This window comes from Microtus pennsylvanicus, chromosome X, assembly GCF_037038515.1.
Source record: "Microtus pennsylvanicus isolate mMicPen1 chromosome X, mMicPen1.hap1, whole genome shotgun sequence".
NCBI classification, from domain to species: Eukaryota; Metazoa; Chordata; class Mammalia; order Rodentia; family Cricetidae; genus Microtus; species Microtus pennsylvanicus.
Window position 1 is genome coordinate 133901867 of NC_134601.1, and position 27777 is coordinate 133929643.

Below are 27777 nucleotides of genomic sequence, written 5' to 3' on the forward strand. Positions count from 1 at the left end.
ATTTTGTATATAGAAATTAATTTTTACAGCAATTGAGTCCTGAAAACTACATACAGAGTTTTCCTCTTTGGCAAAGTTTTGGTGAAGCATTTACTCAAGTAAATTGCAATACCAAAGCAACTTTTTCAGCTACTGATTTTCCATTGCTTACATTACTTATAGCCATCATATGACCATCAATGAGAGTAACCCAATTCTAGCTATCATTGCATAGAAATGAATCACTTTAATAATCAAATTATAATTAACCTTGTCTTTTGAAATGTCACTAAGCATTCCCAAAATTATTTAGCAGTTTCCAAAGTGACTTATATAACTAACTGTTATCTTTCAGGCTTGGTTATGGGTTGAGTCAGGTTAGGATTGACTAGAGGTCTTCTCTCTCTCTTACTTTGTGACATGCCCACTATATACATGTCTTTCAAATAGAAACTTTGAGAAATATGAGAGGCAAAACCCAGTCATGTCAAGACATTTCAGCTTCTGTTAAAATGTGACAAACATTCAATCTTCTCGCATACCACTGACCTAAAGAAAATACATGAGACAGCTCAACTAGAGGGGAAAGTACTTCCACCACTGATGTCTTGGCTAAAGCTTGGAAAGAAGAAAACTGTGAGAAAATAATTCACTCTATTAGAAGGAACTATGGGTATAGCTAAGTTTCTGGGGTAGCTGGAAAAGAAGAGAATTGAAAGAACCCATTATGGCTGTATCTTGGGACTGCAACTACTAGGTCCAAATATTACAGGGTCCAAATATTACAGGGTCCAAACGTTACAGGGTCCAAATGTCACAGGGTCTTGCTCTGAGGGGTGATTATGTAGGTGTACTGCCAAGCTTGTTCTGTGGAACTGACAAAAATTGTACATCCTGGGAAGAAGCCTCAAGCAGAGAAATCAAAAGCAACAGACTAGGTGGAGGCAACACTGGGAAAAGGGAAAGTGACAAGGGATGATGCAGGTGCGGAATTGGAAACCTGCCAAGGCCCCAGAATGAAAAAGTCAGGTGAAGATCCCCAGTATCAGGGACATACAGAGCTGAGAAGCATCAGGCATATAGAAAAGAAAACAATTTTTAGAAACTTTATTAGGATAAACAGCCCCAGAGGTGGGAATCTGCCTAAGTCTGGGTTGGACTTTATATAGGCTCTGGGAACCCTCTATTTTAGGTCTTCTCCTTCTCCCTTATTAATCCCACCCATCCTGTCTTGGGTGGGTTCTCTTCCTCCCTCAAGTGGTTAGCAGCTGGTAAGACTTGCAATGGAATTAGCAGCTGGTAAAGGTTGCAATGACCTGAGACCTGAGGATGGGCAACACCAGGAGCAAGAAGCAACCTCTCTTAAAGGGGCTGGTCCAAATTGTCTCAGTCAGCCTAAGTTCCTCTGACCCTCCTTCAGAATGACTGACAACACTTCAATAAATTCCTCATAGCAGGCAATTATGAGTCCCACCCTGATGACAATTGAAAATTTAAAGTATAAAGAAAATTTTTGTTTGAGGCACAAATGTAGTTTGAATAAATTCAGGAATTTCTTATAAACTTATGAAGATATGTTGTTTGACTTCCATCTAGTGGCAGCTAAGAACCACTGCAATATTGAGGATAAAATCTTTTTTTGTTTTTTTAAATTTATTTATTTATTAAAGATTTCTATCTCTTCCCCGCCACCGCCTCCCATTTCCCTCCCCCTCCCCCAGTCAAGTCCCCCTCCCTCATCAGCGCAAAGAGCAATCAGGGTTCCCTGCCCTGTGGGAAGTCCAAGGACCACCCACCTCCATCCAGGTCTAGTAAGGTGAGCATCCAAACTGTCTAGGCTCCCACAAAGCCAGTACGTGTAGTAGGATCAAAAACCCATTGCCATTGTTCTTGAGTTCTCAGTAGTCCTCATTGTCCGCTATGTTCAGCGAGTCCGGATTTATCCCATGCTTTTTCAGACCCAGGCCAGCTGGCCTTGGTGAGTTCCCGATAGAACATCCCCATTGTGTCAGTGTGTGGGTGCGCCCCTCGCGGTCCTGAGTTCCTTGCTCGTGCTCTCTCTCCTTCTGCTCCTGATTTGGACATTGAGATTTGTGTCCGGTGCTCCAATGTGAGTCTCTGTCTCTGTCTCCTTTCATCGTCTGATGAAGGTTAATATTCAGGAGGATGCCTATATGTTTTTATTTGGGTTCTCCTTCTTATTTAGCTTCTCAGAATGGCTAAAATAAAAAACACCAATGATATCCTTTGCTGGAGAGGTTGTGGAGAAAGGGGTACACTCATCCATTGTTGGTGGGAATTCAAACTTGTGCAACCACTTTGGAAAGCAGTGTGGCGGTTTCTCAGGAAATTCGGGATCAACCTACCCCTGGACCCAGCAATACCACTCTTGGGAATATACCCAAGAGAGGCCTTATCATACAACAAAAGTATATGCTCTACTATGTTTATAGCAGCATTGTTTGTAATAGCCAGAACCTGGAAACAACCTAGATGCCCTTCAATGGAAGAATGGATGAAGAAAGTATGGAATGTATACATATTAGAGTACTACTCAGCAGTAAAAAAACAAGGACTTCTTGAATTTTGCATGCAAATGGATGGAAATAGAAAACACTATCCTGAGTGAGGTAAGCCAGACCCAAAAAGAGGAACATGGGATGTACTCACTCATATTTGGTTTCTAGCCATAAATAAAGGACATTGAGCCTATAATTAGTGATCCTAGAGAAGCTAAATAAGAAGGATAAAATCTTATATAAAGACAAAAGTACAAATCAACAACAAGAAAAAACTCATAAGCATCTGGAATAACTGTGGCTCAGAGTGGAGAGGAAGAGAAGGAAAAAAAAGAGCTAGAGAGATAGAAACAGAAAAGGGGGATAAAATAAAAAACTTTCTGTAAACTAGCATATGCACCACGTCTTTGTGGATTTTATGTGCCAGAAATTTGTCATAGGTTTTTTTTTCATTATCATGAGCCTAATAGCAGTTTATGGTAAAATTCGAGAAACATTTTGTCTTCTCACACACCGCTGATCAAAGGGAATGAAAAAAAACACCCAAGATCAGGAGTTAGGACAAAGGAGAAAAAAGTTAAGTGAATAAAACACGTTTATAGGGCATTAGTGACTTCAGAATTTACTTAATCAGGCTCTCTTTTTTCCAAGAAAATGAAAAATGTGTTTCTGCATGTTTTCAGTCTCCTTAACTACATTTCGAGTGATAGATAAGAAGTCATCATTGACATGCAAATTATCTTTCCTCATTATTGCTCAGCAGAGAAGACAGGAAATCATAGTCCACATAGTCCCTCGTCTCAATTTCATATCCATTGCATAGTTGACTCTTTCGTTCACACATTTTTCTTGTTTTGGAAGGTAAATTTATTTTTAACTGGCATATGAAGACAAAATGCACATGTTCATGTAGTTTCATGTGACATCTGCATATATGTATATGTTAGATGATATTTAAATTGGATTAAGCATGTTTACATATCACAAATATGCATCATTTCTTAATATATAAGTTACATAGCATAAAAATACACAAAAGAGCATAATTTAATTGTTCTTAGTATTTAGCAGAAGCATTCAAACATCAACACTATGTGATTTCCAAACACCTTCATCGGCCGCCGAAAAAGCCAAGAACTTATGCATATGATCAGTCACTCCACGTTTCCTTTCTCTTCAGTCCTTGTCAATCACTACTCTCGTTCTTTATGACAGTCTATTGCAGACATTTCACAAAGCTGAAACCATGCCATGCCTTCTGTTACAGGTTTCTTTGATTTAGAATAACGTATTCAAGCTTCATTCTTTCTGTAGTATGTGTCAGTATTTTGTTCCACTCTATTACTGAGTAAATATGATAATATTTGCTTGCACAAATACCTTTGCACAAATACCCTTGCACAAGTACCACATTTGCTATATACATTCATCATTTGATGGATATTTGGGTTATTTACAGTCCGTTAATCCTAGGATATGAACTCAAAACAGGAAGAGTTGAGTCATAAGGGAGTTGCTTATTTGACATTTCAAGTAGATAAAATTGTTGCAGTTGTGAGCCTGGCCTTTGACAGCTGAGCTATCTCTCCAGCCCTAAAGAAAATTGTTTTAAGTTTTACGTCATTTTAAAATACTACCAGAAAGGTGTTGTGAGAGTTTCTATTCCCGCACACCATCTAAGTATTTGATCTTCATTTAAAAAAAAAATGTAGTGCATGTGTCTGTGTGTGCGTGTTTTGTGTCAATGTATGCCACATGTGAGGGGTGACTGTGGAGGCCAGAAGATGAGTGAGATACTCCAGAACTGGATTTACAGGTAGGTAATTGTGACCTACCCAATGTGGGCGCTGAGAATCAAACTTGAGCCTCTGGAAGAGCAAATGCTCTTAAATAGTGAGCAATCTCTCCAGTCCCTATACTTGCCTTTTTATTTCACTGTCCAAATGTGCATAAATTGTTTTCTCATTGTGGTTTTGATTGCATATTCCTGGTGGCTAATGATATTTGGTATCTTTGAGTATGTTTATTGGTCACTTACATTTATTCTTTTGAAATTTTTCTATACAAATCCTTTAAAACTTTATTATGTTGTGTTTGGTTGATATCCCTGGGAGACCTGCTTTTTTCTGAAGGGAAATGGAGGAGGAATGAATCTGGGGGAGAGGGAAGCCATGAGATGGAGGAGGCCAGGAAGAGTGGGTGGAGGGTTGATTGTTGCAGTTGGAAGGTATTGTATGAGAGAAGAATAAAGCAACAGTAACAACAACAAAACTCATTTTTTTTCCTTTTTGTGTATGAAAAAGATGAGCTACAAGGGTAAAGTGACCTTCCTACGTCCGTCTCCCAAGTAGGTGACCCTATAGGCACACACTGCAATACTCCTTTGCTAATATTTTAGTTGTGTTATTTGGCTGTTTTTGTCACTTAGTTGTGACATATATATGCATATATACATGTATATATATATATGTATATATGTCTTACAAGTTCTTTATCTATTATATAATATACAAGTATTTTTCTCCCACATTGTACATTGTCTTTTTCTTTGCTTTGAAGTATGAATGCTTTTAATCTTGATGTAGACAGCTTTACTTTTTCCTTTGTTGCTTGCAATTTTGAAAAAAACCCTAGTACTTGTTTTACCCTGAAAGTTTTAGTTCCATATCTTCTATTTGGGCCTATGATCCAGGTATGATAATGTTTGGAATTTAATATTTGAAGCCAAGATGTTGAATTCATTGTCTTGTGTGTGGTTACATATGCTAAGCAGGAGGTTAACTTCAAGAGAAACTGGAAAATGAGTTCCCAAAACAAGACATAAAGATCAATAAGTGGTCGACTTACTGACTCAGATCAAACCAATTTCAGTTTATTGCTAACTGTAGAGTGCTGCACCACTTTAACTTAATTAACTTTTTAAGGGGACTTTGGCTTCTGTACGTGGTCTTGCACCTTATTCTTCTACTTAGAACAGACTAGATTCAGGGTAAAATGGGCCTTCCAAGAGAAGTATGACCAAAAATATTCACCCTAGGGGAGACAAAGGTCAGAGCATGGGGAGACAAAAGTTAAGGCCCATCTCTGCCAAAATCAGAGTCCATGCCACTCAGCTTGGTCTACTACTTTTTAAGAGTGAACTCTTGCTTGACTCTATTACTATATCTGTCTGAGTTACTCCTTTTGGAGAACAAAAGGACCAGTACTGATGCTAGGCTTGAGATCAGAGAGAAGAAACTTGAAAATGATTGTTTCTTGCCTTTATAAAGTGGTGGTGGCCGCAAGCCCTGGCAACAGAAAGGCAGTGGCCGTGCCCGGCATGGCAGCATCCATTCCCCCATATGGCGGGGAGGAGGCGTAGCCCATGGTCCCCGGGGCCCTACAAGTTACTACTACATGTTGCCCATGAAAGTGAGGGCACTGGGCCTCAAGGTGGCCTTGACTGTCAAGCTGATGCAGGATGACCTTCACATCGTGGATTCTCTGGAACTGCCCACTGCAGACCCTCAGTACCTGACAGAGCTGGCCCAGTATCGCCACTGGGGGAGTTCCGTGCTCCTTGTAGACTTGACACATTAAGAGATGCCCAAGAATGTTGTGGCAGCCACCTCCAGGCTCAAGAGCTTCAACTTGATCCCTGCAGTTGGCCTGAATGTATACAGCATGCTCAAACACCAGACTCTGGTCCTCACCCTGCCTTCCATCGCCTTCCTGGAGGACAAGCTACTCTGGCAGGATTCAAGATACACTCTGCTCTACCCTTTCCGCTTGCCCTACAATGACTTCCCCCGACCCTGCCCTGGGCACCTAGAGGCCCACCCCACTTGGGGACCAGGTCAGCACATCATCTGTCCTGCAAAAAAGCTGTTTCCTGGAAGCTGCTGTGTCCTGGTGCCAGAAGCCAAGATGAGTGCCTCCTGGGGATCTCTTGCCACATTAAAAGTAAACCCTATTGTTGACAAGAAAAAAAAAAGTGATCTGACTCTAAATTATGAGGGCTCTTTTCTAGATCTTAAATTTTATTCACTCTCATTTCAGCCCCTCTGCTATAGCCATTCAATCCCAATGATCCAGTTCTTTAATCAGTTTTAAGTCAGGTTTGCCAGGCCTCCTTAGCCTTATGCCCCAGGGAAAGGTGAGTGTGCTATCTGTCCATTCTGCAGCCCCACAATGCAGGAAAATCAGCTCCACAGCCTCACGATACAGGACAATCAGATCCCTAGCCCCATGATGCAGGACAACCAGATGCAATAGAGAGTCAAGCCAAAGCAGGAACTCAGTTTATTACTGTGAGCATCAGCTTATATAGGTTAAGTGACATCGTGTGATGTGGGGGTACCTCCAGCCAACGAGAGACAGTCAAGCCCTCCCTCTGGCTGGAGGGGCATCTACCTAGATTTTGCTGTCTCATCCTCACTTGGTAGCTTTGACTATTCTTCAAACTCAAGCCAGGCTTTTCTCTGTCCTACAGGCCTCGAGGTATAGGTCCTGAGATAATTTTGGCCCAACAAGATTAAACAGAGTTATAAGGGAAAAATTCAAAGTATGGTAATGGAAATAGACACTTAAATCTTGCCCTTTTAAGATCCATTTTCCGTCGGGCATTGGAGGTGCACGCCTTTAATCCCAGCACTCGGGAGGCAGAGGCAGGTGGATCTCTGTGAGTTTGAGGCCAGCCTCGTCTTCAAGAGCTAGTTCAGGACAGGCTCCAAAGCTACAAAGAAACCTGTCTTGAAAAACAAACAAAAAAAGATCCAGTTCCCTAATCTATCAAAAACCAATAAAGATAGCTTAAGAAATGAGACATCATCCTACAAAATCCTGTTCAGCTTTTGTAACTTTTACCAATAGGAGATCAGTATTTTAAAGGGGAAAACTTTAAACAGAAAGATTGTATTTTATTACATATTAGTGAATTAAGCTTTGATTCTTAGATAATCATTTAACTTTTCTTAGATTTGTCATACATACATAATAAATTGGGGGCATCACCCTAGCCCTCTAACACCCCTTTATCCAAGAAGTCTCAGATGATTGGAAGCTCCTGTCCTGAGAGTTGCCCTGTCCAGACTCTAACTCCCAGCCTGCCAAGCACTGACCCTTCACCCAGGGAGGGTCAGAACCACTCCCACAGGCTATTTAGGTTCAATGCCAGAAAAAGAAACACGTGATTTCGGGTTTGCGTGAGCTCCTCTTCCCACCGTGCTATCTCGGTCTACTCTAGAGTGCTGCATTTATTAAATATAGGCATTTTAATTCAGTCCAATCTGGTTTGATTGGAGTTCTTTGCACTGGTGGAGCAACTCATATTAAGATTAAAACAAACAGATAGAGGTTCCTACCGAAAAGGGTCTGTTTTTTTCCCATGGGCCCCGTGCCCAGGGCTGCCTGCTGGAAAATGTCCTTCCTTCATGCCCTAGGCCAGGCACCATCAGCTTCACTTGGTGAGTTTCCCTTTTAAACTACATTGCTGTTAGGGTCTTGGGGTGGCCCATTTGCTTTTTGGGCTTTTGTTGAAGCCACGGCCCACCCAAGAAGTTTAATCCATGGGACTTGGGTGTGGGGAGACGTCCCCCACTCATTTCTCATGCACCCCCGTTTTTGACTCAAGGGTACTGTTCAGTGGACAAATCACAACAAGCTTGAGTCACACAGACATGCGCTTAAAATGGGTTTCTTGTGAATCCAAGCTGATTCCAAATTGCCCTTAGATGGCCTCTTACAAAAATCTTTTAAAATTGGGGCTGTCTAAGCTAAACTAACAATGCTCCAGAAACCTGGAGTTCCTAAATGCGCACTCTTGTCCTGCCCATCTCTCTCTCTCTCTGCCTCCCTCCCTCCCTCCTCCCCCCCCCCCCTCCTTATTCGCAGCCAGTGTTCTCATTCTGCCTCCGCATCCCCCTGCCTCCTTATTTGTGGCCAGTGCTCCTGTCCTGTTCCGGATTCAGGGATCTAAACCCGACTCCCTTTCTGTCGGCCGCCGAGGACAGTGGAGGTCATTGCCCATACCTTTGGAACCGCACTCACCCACCAGCTGCTTCCCTGGCCTCTGCCACCTATGCCAGGATCACTCTGGCCCTGCTCTGCTCCCGCCTCATCCCTGCTGTTTGCCACTTGGGCTTTTACAAAAAAAATTCCTTTTAAATTGGCACCAACACCTAAAGCACTCTGCCCCTCCCCCTCCCCCATCTAGCTGTTTGCTGTGCTTCCCAGACAGACCTAACTGCGCTGGGATTTTTAAGTTGGTCAGCTAAGACAGGTTTCTAAAAATGTTTTGTTTGTCTGTCTGTCAGAATGATGTAGCCTCACTATGTCTGTGTAAATGTGTTTTCATGATGTGCTCAAAATATTCCTTTTAATCTTTCTTGCACCTACTAGCATTGGTAAACTGTAACTAAATGGATAAAATACACACCTAAATTTAGCTTATATACCCAGTTTAAATAACAGGTAATGGTACTTAGTGACCAAGTGTGTAGTAGTATGGAGCGGCGGCGGGGCTGTGTCCCCAAAACCCCAGCCGCCTGCCCTGCCCGGCTAACTCAGTCGGTAGAGCATGAGACTCTTAATCTCAGGGTCGTGGGTTCGAGCCCCACGTTGGGCGCCATTTTGTAGTAATAGGGGGGCGGCGGCGGGGCTATGTCCCCAAAACCCCAGCCACCTGCCCGGCTAGCTTATGCCCCGAAATAATTACACAGACACTGTATTCATTTAAACACTGCTCTGGCCCATTTCTATCTAGCCTCTTCTAGGCTAATTCTCACATATTAATTTAGCCCATTTCTAATCATCTGTGTAGCGCCGGTCTTACCGGGAAGATTCTAGCCTAAGTCCATCCTGGGTCGGAGCTTCAGAGCGTGCGTCTTCCCTGGAGCAGGTAGCATGGCGTCTCTCTCTACGTCTGCTCTGGAGAGAGAGCTGCGGAGTCTGACCTCACTTCCTCTTCCTCCCGGCATTCTGTTCTGTTTACTCCACCTACCTATGTCCTAACCAATGAAATGGGCCAAAGCAGTTCCTTTTATTTTAACCAATGACCTTCCTCCATCACAAGTGCCTTTACAGATCTGAAGGCATGGCATTTTAGCAACAAGAGCTTCTAACACAGACGTGCAGCTTCCGCAGCACCCTTTAGCTCCTCCAAAAAGACAGAAGACCTTCTGCCTCCAGGACTTGCCTCTGGGTTTGACAAAGCAGCCCACAGCGCAAAAAGCGGCCTTCTACCTCTTCAGCTTCCTGGATGCCTTTTGGGGAATCGATCTCTTCATCCTGCCCAGACAGGTAGATTAATCTACCCCCTCCCAGGAGAAATCTTTGGGCCTCTTGTACTCAGCAGCTAACAGCAAGCACTGCTTCTAAGACTGGTGTTCTCCAAGGACTAAGGAGAGGATTTGGGATTGCCCGTGTAGCTAAAAAAGCTGTCATTTTTGCTCATTCATCCCTCCCAGATCTGTCTAATGGCATTTGACAACTTAAGGTACTGTTAACCTATTACTTCATCCATGACATTTAATGAAGTTTCCTGCTAAAATACAGACAGGTGTGCCTCTTTAACAGGCTTCATAACCCAGAATTGACAGATTTCAGGTGTGTCTTCAGAGGTTCAGAGTTTCCAATTTCCTTTGCCTTCTAAAATCTGTTCCAGTTTTCTTAAAGTTCTGCTACACTAACCCCAGCCAGTTTCAAGCATATTCTACAGGTTACTCCTGCTGCCTGGGCCAATACCAACTCGCAAAGTGCTCTCCAGATAATGCCAAACACCTATACCAGCTCCTGGGACTTCACCATTGGTACCAACTCTTCTGAATCAAGGACACCTGCCAACTAAAATCTGGTTTTATTTGCTATTGTGTCCCATCCCATGGCTAGCCCCATTTCATAGGGCCAATAATAACATTTTTTCTCCTAGCCACCTGCCTTCTCATGTCCCTCAAAAAGCAGTTGCCTAAGGACTCTAGGATGACAGCAAACGGGATGCCGCTCAAGCCACACCTCTTGCTGAGCATGAGAACGCCAACTCTCAGCTCTCCCCTCTCCCACATCACCCCAAGCCTGCAAGAAGTATCCAGACTTGAGCCAACACCCCTTTATCCAAAGAGCCTAAAATGTTGGACATAAATATCACCTCAGCTTCTTGTCACACCCATCTGGAATGTAATATTTAGTTGGGGGCATCACCACAGCCCTCTTAACACCCCTATATCCAAGAAGTCTGGGGTGATTGGAAGCCCCTGGCCTGGGAGTTGCCCTGGTTCAGACTCCAACTCCCAGCCTGCCAAGTGCTGACCCCTCCCCCAGAGAGGATCAGGACCACTCCCACAGGCTATTTAGGCTCATACCAGAAAAAGGAACATGCAATTTCAGGTTTGCGTGGGCTCCTCTTCCTGTCATGCTGTCTCAGTACGCCTGAGAGTGCTGCATTTATTAAACATGGGCATTTTGATCAAGTCTAATCTGGTTTGATTGGAGTTTTTGTGCTGGTGGAGAGGCTTTTATTAAGATTAAACCAAACAATATATATGAAATTTAGCCTTTCCAAACCTTTTGTGGCTTACTCAAATCTTTCATAACTTGCTTAAACCTTTTGGTTTTGTTATCTTTCATTGCTTTTCCATTTTGGAAGAGTTTAGCCTTAATTTAGTTTTATACTAAGCTTTGAAATCAGGAAGTGATAAGCCTTCCAAAATTGTCCTTTGCATATGAACATTAGGTTCAATTTTCTAATTTCTTTACAAATGAAACTATATTTTTATAGGTAGATTTATATGTTGGTTGAATCTATAGATGACTTTGGATAACACTGTCATCTTAAGAGTATCAAGTCTTTTGATGCATGAGCAGGGAACATGCTTATATTTATTTATTATTTAATATCTTTGAAAATGTTGTGAGGTAGTCTATGTATAATTTTGTGCTTAATCTGACAAATTTATTCTTTTTTTAATTTTTTTATTGAGAAAAGGAGAAATAAACAAGTTTCCACCTCCTCCCAGCCTCCCATTTCCCTCCTCCTCCTCCCACCCTTCTCCCCCTCCCCCTACTCCTCTCCCCCTCCCTCTCCAGTCCAAAGAACAGTCAGGGTTCCCTACCCTGTGGTAAGTCCTAGGTCCTCCCCCCTCCGTCCATATCTAGGAAGGTGAACATACAAACTGGCTAGGCTCCCACAAAGCCAGCACATTACGTAGGATCAAAACCTCGCGCCATTGTCCTTGGCTTCTCATCAGCCCTCATTGTTCGCCATGTTCAGAGAGTCCGGTTTTATCCCATGCTTTTTCAGTCACAGTCCAGCTGGCCTTGGTGAGCTCCCAGTAGATCAGCTCCACTGTCTCAGTGGGTGGGTGCACCCCTCGTGGTCCCGACTTCTTTGCTCATGTTCTCCCTCCTTCTGCTCCTCATTGGGACCTTGGGAGCTAGTCCAGTGCTCCAGTGTGGGTCTCTGTCTCTATCTCCATCCATCACCAGATGAAGGTTCTATGATGATATGCAAGATATTCGTCAGTATTGCTATAGGCTAGGGTCATTTCAGGTTCCCTATCCTCAGCTGCCCAAGGAACTAACTGGGGACCTCGGCTTGGGCTCCTGGGAGCCACTCTAGGTTCAAGTCTCTTGCCAACCCTAAGGTGGCTTCCTTAACTAAGAATTGTGCTTCCCTGCTCCCCTATCCAACCTTCCTTTATCCCAATCCTCCTTTTCCCCCAAGTTCCCCCCATCCTCCCCTTCTCCCTTTTCTCTCCCCATCTCCCCTTACCCCCATCCCACCCCACCCCCAAGATCCCAATTTTCTCCCCGGCAATTTTGTCTACTTCCCATAGCCAAGAGGATAACTATATGTTTTTCCTTTGGTTCACCTTCTTACTTAGCTTCTTTAGGATCACCAATTGTAGACTCCGTGACCCTTATTTATGGCTAGAAACCAATTATGAGTGAGTACATCCCATATTCATCTTTTTGGGTCTGGGTTACCTCACTCAGGATAGTGTTTTCTATTTCCATCCATTTGCATGCAAAATTCGAGAAGTCATTGTATCTTACCGCAGCGTAGTACTCTATTGTGTAGATATTCCACAATTTCTTCATCCATTCTTCCATTGAAGTGCATCTAGGTTGTTTCCAGGTTCTGGCTATTACAAATAATACTGCTATGAACATGGTTGAACAAATGCTCTTGTCATATGATAGGGCATCTCTTGGGTATATTCCCAGGAGTGGTATTGCTGGGTCCAGGGGTAGGTTGATCCCAAATTTCCTGAGAAACCGAAACACTGATTTCCACAGTGGTTGCACAAGATTGCATTCCCACCAGCAATGGATGAGGGTACCCCTTCCTCCACAGCCTCTCCAGCAAAGGCTATCATTGGTGTTTTTTATTTTAGCCATTCTGACAGGTGTAAGATGATATCTCAAAGTTGTTTTGATTTGCATTTCCCTGATCGCTAAGGAGGTTGAGCATGACCTTAAGTGTCTTTTGGCCATTTGAACTTCCTCTGCTGAGAATTCTCTGTTCAGTTCAGTGCCCCATTTTTTAATTGGGTTAATTAGCATTTTAAAGTCTAGTTTCCTGAGTTCTCTATATATTTTGGAGATCAGACCTTTGTCTGTTGCCGGGTTGGTGAAGATCTTCTCCCAGTCAGTAGGTTGCCTTTTTGTCTTGGTGACAGTGTCCTTTGCTTTACAGAAGCTTCTCAGTTTTAGTAGGTCCCATTTATTCAATGTTGCCCTTAATGTCTGTGCTGTTGGGGTTACACATAGGAAGCGATCTCCTGTGCCCATCTGTTGTAGGGTACTTCCCACTTTCTCTTCTATTAGGTTCAATGTGTTCTAACTGATAGTGAGGTCTTTAATCCATTTGGACTTGAGTTTTGTGCATGGTGATAGATATGGGTCTATTTTCATTCTTCTACAGGTTGACATCCAGTTCTGCCAGCACCATTTGTTGAAGATGCTTTCTTTCTTCCATTGTATACTTTTGGCTCCTTTATCAAAAATGAGGTGTTCATAGGTTTGTGGGTTAAAATTCGGGTCTTCTAGACGATTCCATTGGTCGACTTCTCTGTTATTATGCCAGTACCACACTGTTTTCAACACTGTAGCTCTGTAACAGAGTTTGAAGTCAGGGATGGTAATGCCTCCAGACAATCCTTTATTATATAGGATTGTTTTGGCTATCCTGGGTTTTTTGTTCCTCCATATAAAGTTGATTATTGTCTTCTCCAGATCTGTGAAGAAGTCTGATGGGACCTTGATGGGGATTGCATTGAATCTATAAATTGCCTTTTGTAGAATTGCCATTTTACTATGTTGATCCTCCCAATCCAAGAGCAAGGGACGTCCTTCCATTTTCTGGTATACTCCTCAATTTCTTTCTTCAATGCCTTAAAGTTCTTGTCAAATCGATCTTTCACTTCCTTGGTCAGAGTTACCCCAAGATATTTTATGCTGTTTGTGGCTATCGTGAAAGATGAAGCTTCTCTGATTTCCCTCTCTGCTTCCATATCCTTTGTGTATAAGAGGGCGATTGAATTTTGGAGTTGATCTTGTATCCTGCGACATTACTAAAGGTGTTTATCAGCTGTAAAAGTTCTTTGGTGGAGTTTTGGGGGTTGCTTATGTACACTATCATATCATCTGCAAATAACGAAAGTTTCACTTCTTCCTTTCCAATTCGAATCCCCTTGATCCCCTTATGTTGTCTTATTGCTATTGCTAGAACTTCAAGCACTATATTGAAGAGGTATGGACAGAGTGGACAGACTTGTCGTGTTCCTGAGTTTAGTGGGATGGCTTTGAGTTTCTCTCCGTTTAATTTGATGTTAGCTGTCGGCTTGCTGTATATAGCTTTTATTCTATTTAGGTATGACTCTTGTATCCCTAATCTCTCCAATACTTTTATTATAAAGGGATGTTGAATTTTGTCAAATGCTTTTTCAGCATCTAATGAGATGATCATATGGTTTTTTTCTTTCAGTTTATTTATATGCTGGATTACATTGATAGATTTTCGTATGTTGAACCAGCCCTGCATCCCTGGTATGAAGCCTACTTGATCATAATGGATAATTTTTCTAATGTGTTCTTGGATTCGGTTTGCCAGTATTTTTTTTGAGGATTTTTGCATTGATGTTCATGAGTGAGATTGGTCTATAATTCTCTTTCCTCTTTGAGTCTTTGTGCGGTTTTGGTATCAGAGTAACTGTAGCTTCATAAAAGGAATTTGGCAATGCCTCTTCTGTTTCTATATTGTGAAATACATTAAGGAGTATAGGTATTAGGTCTTCTTGGAAGTTCTGGTAGAATTCTGCATTGAAACCATCTGGTCCTGGGCTTTTTTTGGTAGGGAGGTTTTTGATAACCTCTTCTAATTCTTTGCGACTAACAGGTCTATTTAGATTGTTCACCTGGTCCTGGTTTAACTTTGGTATATGGTATTGATCTAAAAAAGTGTCCATTTCTTTACATTTTCCAGTTTTGTGGCATATAGGCTTTTGTAGTAAGATCTAATGATTCTCTAAATTTCCTCTGTGTCTGTGGTTATGTCCCCCTTTTCATTTCTGATCTTATTAATTTGCAAATTCGCCCTCTGCCGTTTGATTAGTTTGGATAAGGGTTTGTCAATCTTGTTGATTTTCTCCAGGAACCAGCTTTTTGTTTCATTGATCCTTTGTATTGTTTTCTGTGTTTCTATTTTGTTGATTTCAGCCCTCAGTTTGATTATTTCCAGTCTTCTACTCCTCTTAGGTGAGTCTGCTTCTTTTTTTTCTAGAGCTTTCAGGTGGGCTGTTAAGTCTCCAATGTGAGCTTTCTCTGTTTTCTTTAAGTGGGCACTTAGTGCTATGAACTTTCCTCTTAGGACTGCTTTCATAGTGTCCCATAAGTTTGAGTATGTTGTTTCTTTATTTTCATTGAATTCCAGGAAGACTTTAATTTCTTTCTTTATTTCTTCCTTAATCCAGGTATGGTTCAGTAGTTGACTGTTCAGTTTCCATGAATTTATAGGCTTTCTGGGGGTAGCATTGTTGTTGAATTCTAACTTTAATCCATGGTGATCTGATAAGACACAGGTGGTTACTAATATTTTTTTGTAACTGTGGATGTTTGCTTTGTTACCGACTATGTGGTCGATTTTTGAGAAGGTTCCATGAGCTGCAGAGAAGAAGGTATATTCTTTCCTATTTGGGTGGAATATTATATAGATGTCTGTTAAGTCCATTTGATTCATTACCTCCATTGATTCTCTTATTTCTCTGTTAGGTTTCTGTTTGATTGACCTGTCCATTGGTGAGAGAGGAGTGTTGAAGTCTCCTACTATTAGTGTGTGCGGTTTGATAGCTGCCTTGAGTTTTAGCAATGTTTCTTTTATGTACGTGGGTGCTTTTATATTAGGGGCATAGATGTTCAGGATTGAGACTTCATCCTGATGAACTGTTCCTATTATGAGTATAAAATGCCCCTCTCCATCTCTTCTGATTGATTTAAGTTTGAAGTCAACTTTGTTAGAGATTAGTATGGCCACACCTGCTTGTTTCTTAGGTCCATTTGCTTGATAAGCCTTTTCCCAGCCCTTTACTCTGAGTAGGTACCTGTCTTTGTGGTTGAGGTGTGTTTCTTGTAAACAGCAGAATGTTGGATCCTGTTTTCTTACCCAGTCTCTTATCCTGTGCCTTTTTATAGGTGAGTTAGTCCATTGACATTAAGTGATATTAATGACCAGTGGTTGTTAACTCCGGTCACTTTTTTAGTCGTAGAGTTTGTGTGTTTCCCTTCTTTGATTTGTGTTGGTGAAGGGTCTCTAGATGTCTGAGTTAGTGTGGTCATTGTTGGACTCCTTGGTTAGTGATTTTCCTTCTATTACTTTTTGTAAGGCTGGATTGTGGCTGTGTATTGTTTAAATTTGTTTTTATCCTGGAAAATTTTATTTTCTCCCTTTATAGTGAACGAAAGCTTGGCTGGGTATAGTAATCTGGGCTTGCATCCATGGTCTCTCAGTTTCTGTAGTACATCTATCCATAACCTTCTGGCTTTCATGGTTTCTATGGAGAAGTCAGGTGTAAGTCTGATAGGTTTACCTTTATAAGTAATTTGGCCTTTTCCTTTGCAGCTCTTAATATTCTTTCCTTATTCTGTATGCTTTGTGTTTTGATAATTATATGGCGAGGGGATGTTTTTTTTTTGATCCAGCCTATTCGGTGTTCTGTATGCTTCTTGAACCTTCATAGGTATATCTTTCTTTAGGTTGGGAAATTTTCTTTTATAATTTTATTAAATATATTTTCTGGACCATTGAGCTGCACTTCTTCTCCTTCTTCTACTCCTACTATTCTTAGGTTTGGTCTTTTTATTGTGTCCCATAATTCCTGAATGTTTTGTGATGAGAGTTTGTTGGACTTGCTGTTTTCTTTGATCAGTGTGTTTATTTTCGCTATGGTATCTTCAGAATCTGAGATTCTTTCTTCTAACTCTTGTATTCTGTTGGTTATGCTTGTTTCTGTAGACTCTGTTTTTTACTTAAATTTTCCATGTCCAGCCGGCCCTCTGTTTGTGTTTTCTTCTTTGCCTCCATTTCAGTTTTCAAGTCTTGAACTGTTTCCATTATCTGTTTGATTGTTTTTTCTTGGTTTTCTAGGGTATCATTCACTGATTTATTCAATTCTTCAAACTTTCTGTTATATTTCTCATCCATTTCTATAAGTGTGTTTTTTACATGCTGTTTAATGGCGTCAATCACTTTCATGAAGTCAATCTTTTCTACTTCTTCTTGATTAAGGTGTTCATGTCCTCCTGTTGTGAGGTCGCTGGTTTCTGGTGGCTTCATGTTGCTTTTCAGCTTGTTGGGTGAATTCTTGCCTTGGCATCTGCCCATCTCTTCTTCCAAATGTTCCCTTATGGATCTTCTTTTACCGGATCAGGTCTCCTTGCCTACCCAACTCTGGCTCTCCCCAATGTTGGCTCTCCCCAATGCTGGCTCTCCTGGCGCCGAGAGATTAGGTCTCCGTGCTGGTTGGGCAGCTCACAAACAAAGCGCCTACCCTGCTTGGTGCAGGCAGGCCATAGAAGCAAAGGAACTCCCACCCGCTTGGGTGCCCCGAGAATTCGGACCCAGTGCCCAGACAGGCTGGGATGGGTGATGGTATGTGCCGAAAGAGGGCGGTGGGGCTGAAGTGGGGAGGGTTCTGGATGGAAGCTGTGTGGGCTAGGAAGAAAGAGGCGGTATGCAGGGAGTAGAGGCCCTGCAGAGAGCCCAGGAAGGATAGGGGGCCAAGGAACCTCTGAGCTCCCCGTCCCAGGCTGGCGCTGGGCAGGGCCAGAAACTCACCCCAATGCTGGCTCTCCTGGCACCGAGAGATCAGGCCTCCGTGCTGATTGGGCAGCTCGCAAACAAAGCGCCTACCCTGCTTGGTGCAGGCAGGCCATAGAAGCAAAGGAACTCCCACCCGCTTGGGTGCCCCGAGGATTCGGACCCAGCGCCCAGACAGGCTGGGCTGGGTGATGTTATGTGCCAAAAGAGGGCGGTGGGGCCGAAGTGGGGAGGGTTCTGGATGGAAGCTGTGTGGGCTAGGAAGAAAGAGGCGGTATGCAGGGAGTCCAGGAAGGATTGACAAATTTATTCTTAATTTTCTTACTATTATTTGTGTTACTGTGAAGGGAATTGTGTTCTTTTTCTCATTTCCCTTTATTGAAAATCGATTCTGTTCTCATATAATATAATCTTATTATAGTTTCCATTCCTTATACTCCTCCCAATTCCTCCCTACTACCCCTTCCTTCCAGATCTACTCCTTTACTGTCTCTTATTAGAAAAGAACAGGCTTCTAAGAGATAAAAACCTGACAAAATAAAATATAACAACATAAAGCAAAAGCTGTCATATTGAAGTTGGACAAGGCAACCAACAGAAAGCACAAGAGACAGAAACCTACTACTCCTTCTCACAGTCAGGAGTCATGGTGTTTGTTTTATCAGAATAATAGAAAATCTAGCAAAGATTTAAAACAAATTTTTATTGATTTTTTGGGAATTTCACATCATGTACCCCAATCCCACTCATTTTTTGGTCCCTCCATATCTATGTCTTACTCCCATAGTGTCCTGATATGGGATTCCTCTCTGTATGCTATGAATATGTTTTATTACCATTGTTTAAAAAAGAAGCTGCTTTGGCCTATGTCAGGGCAGAATATAGGTAGGCAGGAAAACTAAACTAAATGCATGGAGAAAGAAGGCCGAGTCAGGCAGGTACCAAAAAGCAAGAGGTAACAAACCACAATCCTTGTGGTAAAATATAAAATAATAGAAATGGGTTAATTTAATATGTAAGAGTTAGTTCATAAGAAGCCTGAGTTAATAGGCCAAAGAGTGTTGTAATTTATATAGTTTCTGTGTAATTATTTGGGTCTGTGTATCAGGGAATAAAAGAACATTCTCCATTTACAGTGTCCCTCCTAAAAGAAAATTTAAGAAAATATTAATTGAAACCAAATAAAAACCCCACTTCACTTCTCCGTTTTCCTGCCTCTCCAACACTTCTTTGTCCACTTAGCTTTACTTGAAAATGTCATTGGAACGAGTTGCTATTCTGGTTCAAGGTTTCTAGTTTTTGGTATACTGTCAATACTGACCCTCACTAGAACTCCACTAGAATATCCTGCTGTTGCCCTGAGTCATGAAAATCTTGTGGATATACTTCAGGTCCAGTCCTTTGACACACTCTGTCAGATCATGGATGGGGTAGATGTTGTCATGGGCCAACTCAAAGCCATGGATGTGAATCTTGTTGGTAGCTGATTTTGTCAGTCCAGGATGCGGGAATCACCCACTGCATGCAAGGGACAGAGTCAGATCTCCTATTCCTGTGGTGAGGGGTGGGGCCAGCTCTTCTGCTATAGTTGTCAGCAGCATACAGGGACAGTTCTTCCAGTGCCAGCTAATCATAAGCTTTGGATTTCAACACATATGGTTCCTTCTTATGGCCTTTGTGGTAACACAAGCCATGAAGATCAACACAGACCCCAGTTGCAGCAAGACCATAGACCCAGACATGGCCCTCAGCAGAAGTATAGGCACAGACATCACCATTGCCAGGTTGCAGTCCACACTACCCAGATCAGTATGATGCCAGTGGCAGCATGGCCCTTGGACACCAACATGGTAGCAGGTGGATGATCAGACCTCAAGTATCTGCACGGCTCTTGGTTGTAACACAAGCCATGGATATCAATTCAGACGCTGGTGTAGGACTTAAACCCAGACATAGCTCTTGGTGGTAGCTCCATTGCTGTGATAAACATTATTTATGACCAGAAGCATATTTGGGAGGGAAAGGGTAATTTCAACTTTGGTTTGTAGTTAATCATCTAGTGAAGTCAGGCAAGGAACTCAAAGCAGAAACTTGGAGGCAGAAACTGAAGTAAAGACCACGAAGGAATGCTTCTTGCTGGCTTGCTCTCCTGTTGGCTTGCTCAGTTTTCTTTCTCATACAATCCAGGATCCAGGAGTGGCAAAACCCACAATGAGCTGGGCCCTTCTGTATTAATCATCAACTAAAAAATGCCCCATAGGGTTTACTGTAGGCCAATTTTAGAGAGGTCTCAGTTAAGTTTCCCACTTCTTAGGTTACTCTAGCTGTGTCAAGTTTGCCGGGCGGTGGTGGCGCACGCCTTTAATCCCAGCATTCTGGAGGCAGAGGCAGGCAGATCTCTGTGAGTTTGAGACCAGCCTGGTCTACAAAAGCTAGTTCCAGGACAGGCTCCAAAACCACAGAGAAACCCTGTCTCAAAAAACCAAAAAACAAACAAAACAAAAAACAAAACAACAGAAAAACCAATCTCTTGTGAACTCGACACAAAAATACAGAGCTTGGGGAACTACACAGAAGAGGAGGAGAAAGGACTCTAAAAGTAAGAGGCGTCAAGACTACCATGAGAACACAACCCACAGAATCAACTAAGCAGGATTCACAAGGGCTCACAGAGACTCAATTGTCAATCATGGACCTTGCATGGATCTGAGCTTGGTCCTCTGCATATATGTTATGGTTGTGTAGCTTGGTGTTCTTATGGGACTCCTAACAGTGGGAGTGGGGTGACTCTGACTCATCTACCTGCTCTTGGGACCCTTTTCCTCCTACTGGGTTGCCTTTTCCAGCCTTGTCATGAGGATTTGTGCCTAGTCTGAGTTGGTGTGGTGTGCCTAGTCAGGGGTGTGGTGCAGGGGGATAGTTGGGAGGACTGGGAAAATCACAGTCAGGATGCAATGAATGCAAAGAATAAAATTAAAAATTAAAGAGAAATAATGAAGTTGGCAGAATTCTCACATTGGTTTCCTCAATTGCCTAGTCTTATTGTTACTTGTTATACCATACTCAGATGATATCCCTGGGAGGCCTGTTCTTTTTGGAGGGAAATGGAGGAGGAGTGAATCTTGGGGAGAGATAAAGTTGGGGAAAAACTGGGAGGAGTGGAGGGAGGGGGAAAAAGCAGTTAGGATGTACTGTATGAGAGAATAATACATGAAAGAAGGAAAGAAAGAAGTAAGGAAGGAAGGAAGGAAGAAAGAAAGAAAGCAGGCTGAGAAAACTAGTAAGTAGTACTCCTCTATGGCTTCTGCATCATCTCCTACCCCCAGGTTCCTTCCCTGCTTGGGTTCCCGTCTTCCTTCAGTGATGGAGAACAATATGAAAGCACAGTAGAACAAACCCTTTCCTTACTTACCCCACAAAACAAAAACAATCAAACAAAACCATACATTTTTATTTTTTATCCCCCAGCCTTCATATTAATACCACAATACAGAACATAGTATTACTTTAAAACTTCCACAGTATTTAAAAATTTGGTCTCTTTAAAATATCTAAAGTTTCTAAAAATCCAAAATCTCTTAACTGTGGATTCCTGTAAAGTAAAAAGTAAATTGAATATTTTTTATTTCAAGAGGAAAGAATCTGGATATAGTAACAATCAAATCAAAGTAAAATCAAAAGCTCAGGGTTTAATGTTTGGAGCTCACTCACAATCCTCTGGGTTTCTCTTGCAACTGAATCTATAACTTTAACTAATGGCATCTTCTGGGGTCTCATGGTGCCAAGCCTTAACTTCTCCCCATGTTTTATCCATTCCTATAAGACTAGTACCAAAAATGGGAGACTTACCAATTTTGGCTGCACCAAGTGATGTCGCCTTGGCTCCCTCTGGACCACAGCTTTTGTATGATGACCTTGAGAAAATATTCTAAGAAGATCTCACCACAATTATTTTGGTCTGTTCTCAATTGCAGCTGATTTATTAGCCCTTGGTGACCAATACTCGTTCCCAGAAAAGGAAATTGCATTTTTAGTGTCTTAGTCTCTTGTTAAACTAAGCCAGTTCTTCAGAGCCTACTGACAAGAACCACAGGTTCTTAACTAAAAATAGTACATGAATAGCACCGATAGGTACAGTCTTTAAGGGACCCTCAAACTTCCCTCTGAAACTTCACAGTCCAGGCACCTGTCATTTTTTACTGCTCTCAGAATTATCTCCAAATTCTCACAAAAGATTAAGATCAGAACACTCAATGTTTTTTATTCCAGTCCAAAGGTCCATACAATCCCACAGTCCTCCCTGGTCCACAAACTGCATGGTCCAGTCTTCAGAGAAATGCCCCATGATTCTAGTACCAATGGTGTCTTAGTTTGCTTTCTATTGCTACGATGATGAAAGACAATTTTGTAGTTTATAGTCCAGGGAAGTCAGGCCAGGAACCCAACCCTGGCGATCAATGGGGTGACAGATGGAGCAGCCAGATTGCCCTCACATCCATGGCCAGGAACATGGGGGCAGGAGCTGAAGCAGAAAGCATGGAAGAGTGCTGCTTACTGGCTTGCTCTCCATTTAGTTTGCTCAGTTTGCTTTCTTATACAATCCAGGCCCACTTTCCCAGTGGTGGTACCACCCACAGTGGGCTGGGCCCTCCCACATCAAGGCCCAACCATGGAAATGCCCCACAGACTTGCCCACAGGCCAATCTTATCGAGGCACTTTTTCATTCAAGGTTCCCTCTTCTCAGACAGCTCTAGTTTGCATGAAGTGGACAAAATCCCGGTAGGACAGATATTAATGGGCTTGGAGAATACTGGAAACCTTTCCTTTATAATAAATGTTGCATGAAATCAATGACAAGAACAGAAGGGTTTTAGTTACTGATCAGAAGAATAGATGCAAAGTTATGTCTCATGTCCCAGGAGAAAGCATGACATAAAAAACTGCTCGGAAAGTCATTAGTATATTAACTCCAACTGGCTCCAGGAGCCTTAAAGTTTATATGATTACTATATATGTATATATATGTGACGGAAGAGTGTCAGATAAAGAACAAAGGCACACTATCATCCTTTTTAGAGAGAATCAATCTAAATAGCCTTGCCAGTCACCTGGGCAGGACAAAGTTCCTCCAGAAAAGCCATTTATTTTGGATATACCTTACAAAATAATATAAAAAAATTAATTTGTATTTCTCTGGTGGCTAAAAGTGTTGAACACCTTACAAGTAATTAGTGAGCATTTATGCTTCTTTTCAGAGCTGTGTATTCAGTTCATTAGCTTGCTTATTGACTTTCTGCTATTTAATTATTTGATATTCCTTAAATATTTTAGAATTAGCCCCTTGTTGGACGTAAGCATGGTAGAAGGAAGGGCAGAGGAGGGGGGATCAATTAGAACAAAGTGTGTAATAAAAATGGCAAAATGAAAACCATAGTAGTGCATTTTATTCTAAACATTAATTTAAAAAAGAAAATACTGTAATGACTGCCTAAAAATTAGATCATGGCAGTGATCTCTTTGATTATTGCCCACTCTTATCATTTGAGCATGCACCACTCTGTAAAATCAGTATAACCTGTCTTCTACACTAATGACACTCTGTGGATCTCACCTCAATACTGTCACTGGCGATCACAAGGACCAGAGAAGTGACAGGAGTTGGAACTGCGATTCTAATGACATGAGAATTGTTGAAATGTTTAGTATTGGCCATCAAACACTTCTAGTTTTTCAGATATCGTTTTGGTGGTTTATTTTTGTCTTGAGACAGGGTTTCACACTATAGTGTCTGTTGGACTGAACTCATCAAGGAGTCAAGACTGCCTTTAAACTTACGCCAATGGAAGTCTCTAAGCGTTCTGAGTGCTAGGAACGCAGGTGTGAGCCTCCATGCCCAGATCAGATAGTTTTTCATGATTTCTGACTTAATTCCATTGAGGCCAGAGGACATATGTTATAAAATTAAAGTTATGTTTGTATATAACTCAAATAAGGTTCATCTTTGAATCCATGTGCATTTGAAAAAAATGTGATTCTGTAAACATGTGTTAAATCAGAATGTCTGCTATAATATAGTGTCTTTTGTACGTGACAAGAAAACTGCATCCCTGAAAGTTCAACAATATGGTTGCCTAAATAAGACCTAACTATAGCAACACCAGTTGACGTGCCAATGTGGAAGGGGGAAGTTTCACAATATCACCAACATCGCACACCTATATGAAGAGCTATAGACAATTAATGACTGGAGAGAGAGAGAGAGAGAGAGAGAGAGAGAGAGAGAGAGAGAGAGACAGAGAGAGAGAGAGAGAGAGAGAGAGAGAGAGAGAGAGAGAGAGAATATCATATCAGTTTTTCTCAGGTATGAACCCCCAATCAGTTATTCAATCCCAAGCAGTCAGCCCTAAACACATACACATATGAGCAGCACTAAATGGACTTTGCAGGTTGTATTTATGACCGTGTGTGTGTGTGTGTGTAACAATAATAATTGAAGAACAACAGGTTATGAATTTTAGGGGGTCATGGGAAGAGTCTAAAGTAAGAGATGAAGGGAAGATAGGATGTATAAAAGTACTTACACATGAAATTCTCAAAACTAAAACATTTTTCTAAATATTCCCCACTTAGATCACTGATTATGCTTATCACTACTATTATTACTATTATTTTTCTTTTTATATTCTTTTCTTCCAGATTATAACATATAGTAGTCTAATGGTTGCTTGAATAAAGGAGTCATGCTGACATTTGAATCATATGAAAACTAGGCAAGAAATAATTGTATTTATGAGAGAATTTTTTTGGTGTTTTTGAGACAAGGTTTCTCTATAGCTCTGGCTGTCCTGGAACTAGCTCTTGTAGACCAGGCTGGTCTCGAACACACAGAGATCTGCCTGCCTCTGTCTCCGGAGTGCTGGGATTAAAGGCGTGCACCACCACTGCCGGGCTTACAAGAGAATTTTTAAAGGACACATGAGACATGACAGTAGACTAGTCACATAAGACATACTTACTACAATACAAACATGAGAAGGGACAGGTAGCAATGCAGAAAAATGCTGGGAATCTTTAAAGGACAAAAACATAGTATGTTTTGGATTGATTAATTTAGAGAGTGAAAAATGCCTCAGTAGAAAGCTAAGTGGCAATGAAATCAAACAATAACCAAGATTTCTGGAACGACTTTGACATTAATAAGTGCCTCTTGTTCTCCAACACAAGACTCTGTCTTCTTCATCTTTATATTGAGCTTTTCCCAGGAAACCCTGTGTAGTTTCCCATGTCAGTGTAGTTTCTCTACCTGTGTAGCTTTCTGTCCCTGTGTAGTTTCCCATTCCTATGTAATGAGGGCAATGAATTGCACTAGTATGTACCATTTTCATTTTCTGAAACTACAATACAATAACCGTGAATCAAATAAAAGCCAAAATATAGCACGTTCTTAAGCAAAGTGTTAGGTAGCTTCCAAATTTGGCAAGTGGAGTAGTCCTCATTCCACCTGATAGCTTCATACTGTATATTCCCAGAGAACACTCTGACACTGCAGCACACAGGGAAAAAAAACTGCATTAACAAAGTAAAAAGGGGCAATCTTGATATATGAACGTAGCTAATTCTGGGGGAACAAGCATGTAATGGAAGAAACAGAGATGGTCCCTGGATGCTGCCAATGCTATTGCAAAACTAAAATGTCCAGAGACACTAGATAGAAAAGTCACGCACATAGTTGATGGAATTCAGTGATTGCATACCAGGTTCTGACCCCTGAATTCAGTGATGATTGTATACCCCCCTGGACTTAGCTTGTGACTCCTCACTGAAGGATGTCATTTGCATGCACATTGAAGCCACTAAGGAGAGCTGTCACTGAAATAAAACTTCATAATACTAAACATAACTACTGGAATCATGAAAAGCACTGCATTAACGAAACAATCACATTTAAACAATAGTCACATAGCTTGCTTAAAGAAATTGGGTGATGTATTAAAATATTTGTCCTTTCTTAATAACTTTTCAAAATACTGTATAAGTCAGATAATCAATGCAGTCACACGGTTTGCTATAGAACTTAGAACGCATGTTCTAATGCCTTTTAACGGATCTGAGCCTCCATTAAACACATTCTGTTCAGCAGGGGGACCAAGCTGGTGGGTTATCTATTGCCCACCATGGGTTTTCTGCGAGGGTCTCGGTGCCGCCAACGCCGTCGCTGCCCACTCCGCTTCTCAGGAGTCAGGGCTGCCTATCCATCGGTGTTTGTGATACCACCAACGGTCTCTCCACCATCTCATGTGGAACAGAACTACCACCGCGACTGCGAGGCCGCTATCAACAGCCATGTCCAGCTGCAGCTCTATGCCTCCTACGTCTATCTGTCCATGGGCTTCTTCTTTGACCGTAAAGATGTGGCTCTGGAGAACTTCGCGAGCTTCTTTCTGAACAAGTCACATGAGTGTACTGCGCATGCCGAGATGTTCCTGGCACTACAAAATCAGCGTGGTGGTCGCATCTCTTTCTGCACTATCAGCAAGCCAGAGCGTGATGATTGGCTTGGAGGCCTTACAGCCATGGAGAATGCTTTTCAGCTGGAGCTGACCCTCAATCAAAGCCTTGTGGCCCTGCACCGGCTAGCCATTAGCAAAAGCGATGCCTGTCTTTGTGCCTTCCTGCAGAACCATTTTCTGAGCAAGCAAGTTGAAGTCCTCAAGGAGATGAGCAGCTACGTGACCAACCTGCACCAGAAAGAGTCTCCAGAAGATGGCATGGCTGAGTACCTATTTGAGAAACTTACCCTGACTGACATCAACAAAGAGAACTGAGCTGGAACTTTCTTCATAACCCTGAATTCTTCTCCAGGTTACTAGACTGAACATCCATATTGCCCTTCCAGCAAGTTCACTCGTTTTCCCTTTTCCTATTACCATTGTTTTAAATAAAATTATTTTATCTCAGTCAAATTAAAGTGTTCAGTTTATTTATGTTTACTTGCCATTACTTTAAAAGAATAGGGGCATATCCATTTGAGGCCTCAAATGTCTATCCAGAATTCTCTTCATACTCCCCTGGCCAAAGGGTGGAGGGGAAAGATGACCCAAGGGCATAGGAGATAGGGTATGATGGGGTGTGACAGGTGTGTGGCCTGAAACCCTGGTATCTGGGCTTAGTAGTGTAAGTACCCAGCGCATCTGAGCTCACAGCGGAACTGAGATGGGGCAGGGATTAAAATAAGCAGGGGATCTTGGGGAAAGGGGAGGTGGGGGAAACTGGGAGAAGTGGAGAGGGGGCTGCAGTTGGGATATATGAAAGAAGAATAAATAAAAAGGAAAATCAGGATGTTAGACTATTATGTTAGGTATTATTATTCAGTGATAGATTGTTTATTGTCCTGAGCCCCTCAGTTTTTATCTCTATCACTACCTGAAACTAAAAAATGGGGATCTTCAACTTCATCTGAAGACTTTTAATAGAGTAATGTATTACAAATATTAAGTTTCTTGATGAGAGAGAGAGAGAGAGAGAGAGAGAGAGAGAGAGAGAGAGAGAGAAAATGTGTAAGAACTTCTGATCTGAATACCCTGGCAGAGCTAATGGAATTGAGTGAGCCTTAACTTGGCTTCCTCATAACTGCAATGTCACCAGTGGGTGCACACACAATTCCTTCATAATACTTCTATTTCTGTCATTTCCCAAATGACACATTTCTTCCCTTGAAGTGACCTGATACCACAAAATCTCTATGACCTTTATGGAAGGGCTAAAATACCTGAGGTTCTCCAGAGGTACCCATATATGTGGTTTTGAAAAGAAATAATAACCTCTGCGTGACTGAGGCTGCTTTGAATAATATAGTAATATAGAAACATGGGGGAGTATTGAATGTGGGTAACCAGTTAGAAATCAAGCAGAACTGATAGAACATGTACTTATAGAGTGAATTTGTTAGCTTTGCTTACATGGTTAGAGGCTGGGTATCACTGCAATGG

At 41.8% G+C, this 27777-nt stretch overlaps 2 pseudogenes; both read left to right on the plus strand.

The window, feature by feature from the left end:
* Positions 1-4282: 4282 nt before the first annotated feature.
* Positions 4283-8642, plus strand: LOC142840548 (large ribosomal subunit protein uL4m pseudogene; annotated as a pseudogene).
* A 17320-nt stretch (positions 8643-25962) lies between these two features.
* Positions 25963-26613, plus strand: LOC142840549 (ferritin heavy chain pseudogene; annotated as a pseudogene).
* Positions 26614-27777: the final 1164 nt, after the last annotated feature.